We start from the raw sequence: 12435 nt of genomic DNA, 5'->3' as shown, positions 1-12435 counted from the left end.
ATTTAGGCAGTTTCTTTCTTTCTTTCTTTCTTTCTTTCTTTCGTTCGGGTAAACAGTGCCCCCTTAATTGAAAAGGTGGATAATGTTTTTTTCTTACAGTGGATAATTTTTTTGGGCTGTTCTCTTTTTTTCCTATAGTAGATAATTTTTTGGGCGAGTGGATAATTTTTTGGTCTATTGCACCTCTGGGCCACCGTTTCTTTCTTTCTTTCTTTCTTTCTTTCTTTCTTTCCTTTATTTAAGGATCCCCATTAGTCTCTACTCTCTACTAAAATAGACACTGTTCTTCTTGGGGTCCATTCCCAGTATAAAAGTATTCCAATTTATACATTTACAAAACACATAAACAGAAAAATACAACAACAAAAAGTTTAAGTAAAAGTAAAAAGCAGTAAGGGGTTAAATCAGTTTAACAAAAATGTCCACAGTATCATCACTCCCACCTGTTTTTACTTGTAGTTAGGTTAAAATATGATAATTGACCTAAAACCAACCCTCCTTCCATTTCCCTGCAGCTGTACATAAACACCATCAGCATGTGTTCTTTCTGCATGAGGATGTTCCCCTGAAAACCCCTGAGCCATCACTTTTGGCTTAACCAATGTCCTGTTCCATCTTGCTGTGATCTATCAGCAGATCTGAAGGATCCCGAATCACTCATCCATCGTAAAGTCATCAACATGCAGCCTTCTCCACGGGGAGGGGAGGTGATGTAGTTGCTGCGATGCTCTGATTTATTTATCTCAGTGTGTTTGATCGACTTTCGTGTACGCCCTGCGTCCTCCTGCCTGTCCGTCTCACCTGACCTGCCCCACCTCCACCATGATTAAGTATCCGGACGTGAGAGAGGGTGGGCCGGCAGCAGCTAAGATGTACACAGGAGGAGGGATACGGGTTTGTTGAAATCCAGAATTCTTCAGCGTTATGGCCTTGTGATCGATTCAGGCATCCAGCCAGAGCTCCATTAGTGAACAAGCTGAACTGAGATCTGCACCATGGGGCTTCAGCGGAGGACCACATATTGTTTCTCACTGGGACTCCACACACTTTTCCTCAAGTATCCTCATAATTCATAAAAATATACTCAGGTATTCAGGACAGTCTGTTTGTGATAAACTGTACAAATGTGTTGAATGGAAGCACAGACAGTTTAACCCTTTCATGCATGAATTATGAGGACCTTAGTCAATATATTTTTTCTTGAGTGTTTTAATTCCTCTTTAGGCATGACAAAAACAATGCAAAGGAATTTTTTTTATGAACCTATTTTTCGTGTAGTCACAAAAATGTCCACTCAGCTGGACACCATGCATTTAATTTTTGAAGCAAAGAAACATGTATTTAAAACTCATCATCAGAAAGTGATATACTGTATGAAAACTATGAAATAAAAACATTTTTAATGCCGCTAATTGCTACATCACTAATGTTTTCTCACATTTTTATCATTTTTATTACTCTAATATTAGTTATTAATCATTTCATGGAGATAATATCCTCCTGAGACCCAGGAATTTGACAGTTTTAGCTTTTTTACATTAAAAAATTGTCTTGATTGGAAACTGCATAATGCAACAGTTTTTTCAGATACATTTTAAAAATCATTTTTATTCATTGATTTTTTAATGGAATGTCCTTTGTAATGCACAGCTTTTTTAAGTAAAATTGTCAAACTTCTGTCCTCTACAGAGGACAAAATGCATTGCTGGGTCTCAGGAGGATATGCAAAAAAAAAAAAAAAAAGTTGTGTCAGAAAACTGTTAATTACAGTCTAATAACAATTATGTTTATGTTTATGTTAATGCATTTGGCAGACGCTTTTTTCAAAAGCGACTTACAGGGGAAAACCAATCAAATCACTCAATCAATCAAATTTTATTTATGTAGCGCCAGATCACAACAAAAAAGTTATCTCATAACACTTTATATATAGAGTTGGTCAAAACCATACTCTAAGCCAATTTACAGAAACCCAACAGAATCCTCCACAAATCCACAATTAGCAACTGATTTACACTTTAAACATGTTACTGCAGATCAGGTTTGTCATGAGCAGCAAAGTTGAAATAATTGGATGAACTGCAGTGTTTGGGAGGATGCATAAGTGTCCTCTGTGTTGGTTGATATAGAACTAAAACAATAAAACCCATGAATACACAAGAGAATAGCTGTAGAATATCTGTCCACTGAAGTGACCACGATGCATGAAAGGGTTAAAGGTGTGATAATATAAGTCTTGTGTTATTGTTTATTATACACTTTTAATAGCTGAACAGAAGCTGATATCGGCTAAAATTTACTTAGGGGGTCAAATGAGTGGCCATTTTTGTCAAAAAAAAAAAAAGTTGTCATAAATGCATAGAACTGTGTTGAAATAATGCTAATACATTTGTGCACAGACTACTGATATTATTTGACAGTGGAAGCTATATTTTCAGAAATATTGGATTTTGAATAGCACGTGTATGTGAAAACTTTTGCTGGTGGACGGACGTGACATTACCCATGATGCTCTGGTCAGTACCAGTACTTTATTAGTAATAAACTTATATACTTACTATTGCTAATTCTCCTCTTCTTCATAAATGTTAGTATTGTGGATCTAAAACAATAACAGCTGACACAAAAACACAAAATGTGGCAGTGGACGGATGTGACATGGTTGTTACAGATCCCATCATACTGATGCTCAGCAGCCATGTCACCGTTTCCACAAATGATCCCTGTGCAAAAACTAGGATCAGAATTATTTATTGTATAGTTTATCATACTACTACTACTACTAGGACTCCTGCGATGGGGCGGGTGTCCCGTCCCGGTGCGTTGAGCCGACCAGGTGAACCAGTGTTTTCTATCACTGGCGGTCTTGTGCCAGCTGCTCTGCATCCTCCATGGTAACTCCATGTTGTTGGAGGTCGCGGGCAATGACGTTGAGCCATCAACGTCATTGCGGGCGACGTCATCATTATCATCATACTAAAGAGTAAATAACAATATAGAATTGTTATTTCTTTATAAAAATGCTTATTATTAGAAAACTGTTGATTTAAAAAGTGACGTGTGACATTCGTAATATATGTATTGGCGTAACATAAGCAGGATGGATCAGCACCATACTCCATATTACAACCTGTAAAAATAAAATGTGATATGTAGGATGTAATCTTGTAAGAAAAACTGGGGAATCTAAAAGAATAGAATATTTGTTTTTCAGGTAAATTCAGTTAAAATATAACTTGGCCATTTGTGACATGAAAATATAGCATTAATTGAGATGAAATTGGACATTTTTGACCTGAAAACATAGTTCATATGACCATCAACATGTTGCAACAGAACTGAAATCCTGTCAATTTGCATAACTTGCATTTACCAACACAAAGCTCCTTTGGGGATTCACTTATATTGGTTTCTTATGCACAAAGACATAAATAAGACCTCTAAGCAAATTTTAGCTGATATGACCTTTTATTTGTTCAAAATATAAAAGGAAAGCCCTAAAAGAAGAAGATTTAACCACATTAATATAACACTCCATATAATTTAATGATTTTTCCCCCCTTTTCTGTATTTTTTGGCATAATAGTGATATTTACTGATATGGTTCTTGTTAAAGCAGGACACTCTGATGTGGACCCAAATGCTCGAGACACTCGAGATTCAATGGTTAAAGGATTTTATTTTAAAAAGAATTCAAAAATACAAAAACAGATGAACAAAGGGAGGAAGCACAACATGCTCAGTAAAAAACTAAATAATCTAATGAACAAAAGGAGGGAGCACAACGCACTCAATAAAAAACTAAAAACCTGATGTACAAAAAACACATGGAGCAAGGATCAAGATACTTAGTATAAGATGGTCTTCACGGGGTAACAGAAACGACGCACTGATGACAGACAAAGGGAGAGGGGAGAATATATAGGGAAGGCAGGGATCACAGACAGGTGTGGGTAGTTAGGCAATGAGGGAATCAGGGAAGACAAAGACAAGACTGACAAAGTGCAGACAAAAACAGGAAGGTGACCACCATCACCAAAATAAAAACAGGAAAAGACAAAACCAAAAGCCCAAAACCAAATCAACACAAATGTCGACGCATGACAGTTCTTTAATGGTTGAAGTTTTTCCACAATTCATATTTTATACAGGCCTTTTTACTCAGATTATATGCAAATCTTAATGTTGTGACCACATGCAAAGAAGAAATGTCAAAAGTTAAAAAGGGCATTTAACCCATGAAGACCCAGTGCTACTTTTGTGTCAGTCCCCAAATGAATTTTTCTCTTTATTTAACTTATGTGATTTATCACCATTTAATATAATATTATCCTCTTTATTTCATGTTTTTCCAGTGAAAATCAGGTACTTTCCTGTATTTAATTCACTGATCATATAGATGTTCATAAAAGTTCAGATTAAAGTTGAGAATTATTATATTAGAAATAGAGAAAACTGAAGAAAAAGTGAGTTTGTCAGCAAAGATATAAATAACTGAACATAAACCAAGTGTCTCCATTCACTGTCATTGATTAAACTCCATGGGTTTTACTGGTGAATCAATGTTGTAGAAGATGACAGTGTTTCCATGGTAACTACAGAGCCTCTGAACGTCCAAATGGGTCATATCTGATGACCATGAAAAGACGACAAACTGCATTTTACACCAATTATTTACATGTATTGATAGGATTAGTGGATCAACAGGTATTAAACAGTTTAGATCAGTTGATTGTTTTGGTTACCAGTGGATATTTGGGTCTGTAAGGGTTCATGTGTGATATTATAGAAAAATGTAATTCACAGTTGAGCAAAAAAGTCTTCTAATGAGCTGAGCAGACACTGACCTGGCCTAAAATAGAAGCAAAAGGCTAAAATACAGTCGCGGAAAAAATTATTAGACCACCCTTGTTTTCTTCAATTTGTTGTTCATTTGAATGCCCGGTACAACTAAAGGTACATTTGTTTGGACAAATATAATGATAACAACAAAAATAGCTCATAATAGTTTAATTTCAGAGCTGATATCTATCCATTTTTCATGGTTTTCTTGATAATAACCAAAATCACTTCAGTTCTTACATCAGTAGCTATGGCATTGTACTGACAAAACAGTGCTTTTAGACATTCCATGTTTTCTTTTCTGTCTGTTTTAGTCACATGACACACACAGGAGTTAGTACTTAATTGCATAACCATTGTTTCTGATGACTTTTTATGGTCTAATAATTTTGTCCTAATTATTATCCGTCATTAAAGATCTACATTTACATTTTTAACAATATAATTTCAGATCATTTGATGTTTCGACCAAACCTTTGAAATCACTGATATGGTTTTCTAACCTGACTCATGCAGAGCTCCTGGCTGCTGTTTCACTTTGTTTTCTTGAAAAAGATTTCAGTTTCACTGGAGGTTTTGTGTTTCAGCATACATCCTTGTTGTGACTGGAGGTGCCACGATACATAAAACATGATATGCTTCTTTCACAGCTCAACAGGATCCAGACCCAGGCTTATACACCAGGGTTTTCTGACCTCACTTTGAGAAAGTAAACACTCTTATTTCCCACATCTCTTGAGTATCTCATGGGCAGCGCCAGCTTATTCTGAAGTTTGCAACTTTACAGCACAACTTCTGCTCATGGTTTTATGTTTTGGGTTTCTAGAATATATCACTAAAAATCTATACTGCATATAATCTGTACAATATACCATACTGTGCAAATGTCACCTTTAGTTTTATTGTTTTTGCAAGCAGTATTTTAAAATAAGCATAAGTGTTTATTTTTCATTCTCTTTTCTTCAGATACAACAAGAAAATACAGGACATACATGCACAGCCTTAAAAGACACACAAAAAACGGAACTAAATGGGTTCTAAAAGTTAAAGTTACTCTTTAGTGTGACCTCTGACCCCATGACAAGAAGCAGCATGAACATTCAGAAACATCTGAGGTGTGTGGAATAAAACCTGGTATAAAACATCACAAAAGTAATGCAATAAATCTCATATTGTCTGAACATTAAATACTAACACTGCTTTATAGCAGTACATTTTATCCAAGTGCAATACGGGTTCTGAAGACATCGCAATGACAATACCTCAAATAAGGACATATATTTAACATATATCCATAGTGTCCAGCCAGGGTCAAAGTGCAATATATACTTATCTCTACTGTTTCTTGTCTGGTGACATGCCAGTTTTTATTCTGTATGTATATTTACACTTTTCTTCTTCTTTTAAACTGTTTTGCACTACGCACCATTAGAGAGTTGTCTCTTTTAATTTCATTGTACATATGTATAATGACAATAAAGGTATTCTATTCTATTCTATTCTGTTCTATTCTATTCTATTTATCAAGCTGTTTTTTCCTGAAACCTTAGTTTTTACTGCTGTAAATACTTCACATATATCCAGACTGAACCTAGTGTTAGTTTAACTTAAAAAGACCCAAACATCCCTTGTCGACCAAAAGCATCTACCAGTCTAAAATATTTAATATTGTATCCACTTATCTTATCAATCCATGTAAATAATTTGTGTAAAATACAGTTTGTCATCTTTTCATGGTCATCAGATATGATCCATTTGGACGATCAGAGGCTCCGTAGTGAAGAACTACAACACTGATTCCCCAGTAAAACCCATGGAGTTTGATAAATGACAGTGGATGGAGACATTTGTTTTATTGTTAGTTATTGATATCTTTTCTTAAAAAGTCAGTTTTTCTTCAGTTTTCTCTGTTTCGGACATAATAACCTTCAACTTGAACATTTACACGATCAGTAAATTACATATAAGAAAATATTTGATTTTCACTGACAATTTGCAAAATGCAGAGTATAATATTTTAATAAATGGTGATAAATCAATTAAGAAAGGTTAAATATAGAGAAAAATTCATTTGGAAACTACCACAAAAGTCACACTGGGTCTTTATGGGTTAAGAATTTTGCACAGCACTGTATAAACTCAGAGTGTGTTTTATTTTTATTAACAGGGAGTATTTGGACCACAGCGATTCACCATCTGACTCCCATAAAATCCTATTGTGATCCATAATTTAAAAAAGCAAGCAAGTAATAACAGACCATCTGTTATCCTGGAGAGCTCACAAAGTGACCAAACAAATAGTTTTTCTGTACTGCAATAGGTATTTTGGGCCAAGTAGATAAATACTCTCTTTGTCTTCACCTACACCAAGGAGATCACATGATCCTTTTTCTCTGTCTCTTTCAAACTTCCACCGTGAAACCGGATGGATGCATAGGGCATGGACCAAGGACAAACTCCTGAGATGAGTTTTCAGGGTGGGAGCCAACAGTAACAGTATCAGTTCTCCAACGTCACCCAGTAGAGCAAAGCTGATTCCTTATGATGGTGAAGGTTCATGACATGGTGAGTTTGGATATTTAGGTCAGTGGTTCTCAAATGGGGGTGTGCGTCAAGGTTATTATCGTTAATGACAACTATCGAAATGAAGAAAACTAGAATTGAAAAAACATTTTCGTTAACTGAAATAAATAAAAACTAGAATTAAAAGAAAAAAATGATAACTAACTGAAACTGTATTGTGTGCTTATAAAACTAACTAAAACGTGTAAAAATTCTGGATAAAATTCCCTTCATTTTCATCTTTGTCAATGTCGGATTGATACAAAAGCGATTTATTTCGCTCGAGCAATTTTAGCTGTTGGCACCATATGACACTTGACGGTCCGTCACTTCTCATCACTTGTGGTTTCCAGTCGTCTTCTGGTCCCCACTCTACCTGGAAACATGGAGACTAAAGTTGGGAGAAAGCAGCAGAGTCCTGTCTGGGATTTATTTGAATACGATGGAGAAGAAGAGAAAAGATACGACAAAACTAAAACTAAACTAAAACTAAGCATTTAGAAAATAACGAAAACTAATAAAAACTAGCAAACCTGCTGTAAAAACTAATTTAAACTAACTGAATTAGAGGAAAAAAAGTCAAAACTAAATAAAACTAAACTATAATGAAAAATCCAAAACTATTCTAACCTTGGTATGCATACCCCTGGGGGTACTTGAAGGCACTCAAGGAGGTATGTGAGATTTTAAAATAAATTTAAAAAGTAGCAACCATGCAAAAATCCTTTAAAAATAATTATTAAATTAATTAAATATTTCAGGAAAATATATAAGTTCATAAAATTAATTTTATATTCAGTTGGCTATTCTGTTTCATCATCCTAAAAACCCAAAGTCTCCCCCATACCAGAATGGTTCGACCTAACCTGTCATGTGCCACCTAGCATCACCTGTCAATCACTGGAAAACTCAAACAATGGAGTCGTGGTTGAAGCGTAATTCTTTTTGAGAACAGATCTTTACTGTGATCCCAAAGGAGGACACTTTATGTTGATAATTATTTTTATGAGCACAAATCTTTATTTATAATTAAGTTCATTATTTCTTTCTTTTTTTAGTCATATCTTTTTATTTCCAAATAGTTCAAGACAGACCACTACAAATGGAGTTCCAAAGTTGAATGAATCAGACACTGATGGCACAGCACTCTGTTTTAAGTCTTTTTTTTTTCAGCCAAAAATGCTTTGCGCTGGTTAGGGGTACTTGGCTGAAAAAAATATTTCACAGGGGGTACATCACTGAAAAAAGGTTGAGAACCACTGATTTAGGTTGTCATGATGTTAACCCTTTGTAGGACACTCATAGAAATACTCTGAATATTTAAAAAAAAAAATCAACCTTAGTGTGTTATTGGAGGATATAACAAGAATGTACTACTTTTATGAAATGTTTCAAATATTTTTATTGTTATGTAGAAAATCAAGGTCAGTGAAGTTACCATATTCGATTCCTTGCCTGTAAGTGGCAAAAAAATCAATAAATAAATAAATCAAAGAAGTAAATATAAAAAGTACAAGAACAACACATGCAAGGTGAAAAGAACATCACTTTTAGAACATTAGACTAACATAAGTGCTGATCCAGACCCCTGTCCACATCCACATTATCCTTTTGAACATCATTTCTTACATTAGTAACAAAGCATGTACACTCACTGTTCATGCAGAGGTGCAGAAAGGTGCATGTGTGGTCGGCTACATGAGGGACTGTAGAGCTGCTGTAAATATGTTTAAATAAATAAATAAATAAAATAAGTAAGTAAGTAAGTAAATAAGTAAGTAAGTAAGTAAATAAATAAATAAGTAAGTAAGTAAGTAAGCAAATAAGTACGGAAGCCGAGAACGGCCATGGCTAATACACAATTTAATGATCGTTATCTCGTGATAACGACTTAATTAACTCGTTATCTCGAGATAACAAAGTTCATTTTCTCGTGATAACGACTTGATTATCTCGTTATCACGAGATAACGAACTTTGTTATCTCGAGATAACGAGTTAATTAAGTCGTTATCTCGAGATAACAAAGTTTGTTTTCTCGTGATAACGACTTAATTATCTCGTTATCACGAGATAACGACCATAAAATTATGTATTAGCCATGGCCGTTCTCGGCTTCCGTAAATAAGTAAGTACGTAAGTAAGTAAGTAAATAAATAAATACATACATACATAAATACATAAGTAAGCAAGTAAATAAATAAATAAATAAGTACGTAAGTAAGTAAATAAGTAAGTAAGTAAGCAAATAAGTAAATAAGTAAGTAAGTAAATAAATAAATACATAAGTAAGCAAGTAAATAAAGAAATAAGTAAGTAAGCAAATAAGAAAGTACGTAAGTAAGTAAATAAATAAGTAAGTAAGTAAGTAAATAAATAAATAAGTAAATAAGTAAGTAAGTAAGCAAATAAGTAAATAAGTAAGTAAGTAAAATAAATAAATAAATAAATATGTAAGTAAGTAAATCAATAAATAAGTAAATAAGTAAGTATGTAAGTAAGTAAATAAGTAAGTAAGTAAATAAATAAATAAATAAACAAATAAGTAAATCAATCAATCAATCAATCTGCCTGTCACAAACACCTCCGGCTGTAACTTTGGCTGTAACAGTGGTGTTTTTAGATCTAACCCAGTGGAATAATACTGTAATTTGGTCCATGGATAACATGTTAAAGATCTTCACACAGTTACTGTACTTGTTAAGAATTACTCATGTAACTGAAACTCTTTTCCAATAGGACTATAGGACATTCATACAGACCAGACTCTGGTTTCAGTTTAAAGATGATCATGATAAACAGATCATCCAGGTCATGATCTGTTTACACATAATGATTAATATCTTACTGCATGAGTTGGACCATTTTTGCTTAGATTAACCAGCAGGTGTAGTGGCTTCTCCTTAGGATGTGCAGGGCATGACCTCCACTTAAACATACTTATAGAGAAGTTATTAGTTATTTGAGGCAAATAACTAATAAATAACTAGTACATTGACTGAAATTAACCCTTAAGGACCCAAACATCCACCATCAATCAAAATCATGAACTGATCTAAACTGTTTAATATCTGTTGATCCACTAATTCTATCAATACATGCAAATAATTGGTGTAAAATGGAGTTTATCTTTTCATGGTCATCAGATATGACCCATTCGGACGTTCAGAGGCTTCACAGTGAATGTGAAAACACCGTCATCTTCTACAACATGGATTCACCAGTAAAACCCATGGAGTTGGATCAATGACAGTGGATGGACACGCTGGGTTTATCTTCAGTTAATGAGAGATTTTGACTGAAAAAGTCACTTTTTCTTCAGTTTTCTCTATTTTTAATATAATAATCCTCAACTTTACTCTGAGCTTTTATGAACATCTACATGATCAGTGAATTAAATACAGGAAAATTCATGATTTATGCTGAAAAAAAAATGCAGGATAATATTACAATCAATGATGATAGATATAGAGAAAAGTTTGGAACTACCACAAATGTCACACTGGGTCCTTATGGATTAAAAAAAAATCTGTTTAAGTTATTATGTTGTTATTATTCTCGTCCCATCAAGGTTACTTTATTTGTACCCGTAGGTAGACTTGTTTTGCAGTCTAGGTGATTGCTTTGGTATTACAAGACATACATTGAACATGTAAGACAGGTACTTGATCAAGCTTACAGACAGAACAAAAAGACAGGACAAAAAGTGCTCAGTGTTCAGTGTCCCATGTCCTGAAGTTCATGTCAAAATGTACTGAAGTTGTTATAAACTGTTATTTATTTGACTTCTGTGTGAATGTGTTGAATTCCTGGTGAAAATTCACGTGGACATGGCTCTGAAAACTTTTGCCCAACAGGTGACATGAGGCTGTGTTTTCATAGGATTAAAGAATCACTTCAGTGTGCAAAATTTGCACTGATTAGTCCGTTTTTATTTTTGTTCTTATGTGATTGGATAATTTTCATTGGGTTGTCATGTGATCTTGAATTAGACTGTTAGAGTCATCAGAATGAGCACAAAGCAGATGTTTAACCTGCTCCAAATGTCACAGGGAGCAAAGTTTTCTCCTCTTCTGCCTCTGTTTAGTCTTCTCCACCTGGACTGCAGATTAATGGAGTATGACTACACACATTGATTTTTTTTTTTCACTTTCTTAAATGCAGGCACCAGCTGGACTACAGTAGTAAAAACTCAAAGGTTTATGATGTGTCAAAACAAGCATTAAAATGTGACCCAAACATCTAAAATCTCATTCATAACCTCTGTGCTCATAGTCTCCCACCTCAGTCATACTGAGTATCATGAGTCACAATTTGTGGTTTGTTTACAGACTATTGGCCTTGGTATTGGCCTCTTCAAGTCCACAAAGACAGTTCACTTCTTTAACCCATAAAGACCCTGTGCTACTTTTGTGCTACTTTCAACCTTTCTTTAATGATTTTTCACCATTTATTATATTATTATTGTCTGTATTGTGCATTTTTTTCAGTGAAAATCATGTATTTTCCTATATTTAATGTACTGATCATGTTCAGAAAAGCTCCAAACTAAAGAAAAAGTGACTTCATCAGCAAATCTATCATTAACTGAACATAAAAACAAGTGTCTCCATCCACTGTCATTGTTTAAACTCCATGGGTTTTACTGGTGAATCAATGCTGTAGAAGATGACGGTGTTTCCATGGTAACTACAGAGCCTCTGAACGTCTAAATGGGTCATATCTGATGACCATGAAAAGATGACAAACTGTATTTTACACCAATTATTTACATGTATTGATTGGATTAGTGGATCAATAGGTATTAAACAGTTTAGATCAGTAGATGGTTTTGGTCACCAGAGGCTGTTTGGGTCTTTATGGGTTAAAGATTGTTGGTTTAGTGAAGTTCTAATGACCACACACATGCATTCCTCAGTCTCTGTATTAACATACAATCTGGATCCCTGAAGTAAGCACAGCAGTTAAAACAAATGTTTCTGGCAAATTACAGCTCCTGTAAACCAAAGAGGTAGTATTTAGTGACCTTTAG

Source organism: Sphaeramia orbicularis, chromosome 24 (assembly GCF_902148855.1).
Source record: "Sphaeramia orbicularis chromosome 24, fSphaOr1.1, whole genome shotgun sequence".
Lineage (NCBI taxonomy): Eukaryota > Metazoa > Chordata > Actinopteri > Kurtiformes > Apogonidae > Sphaeramia > Sphaeramia orbicularis.
Note: the sequence above shows the minus strand (reverse complement) of the source record.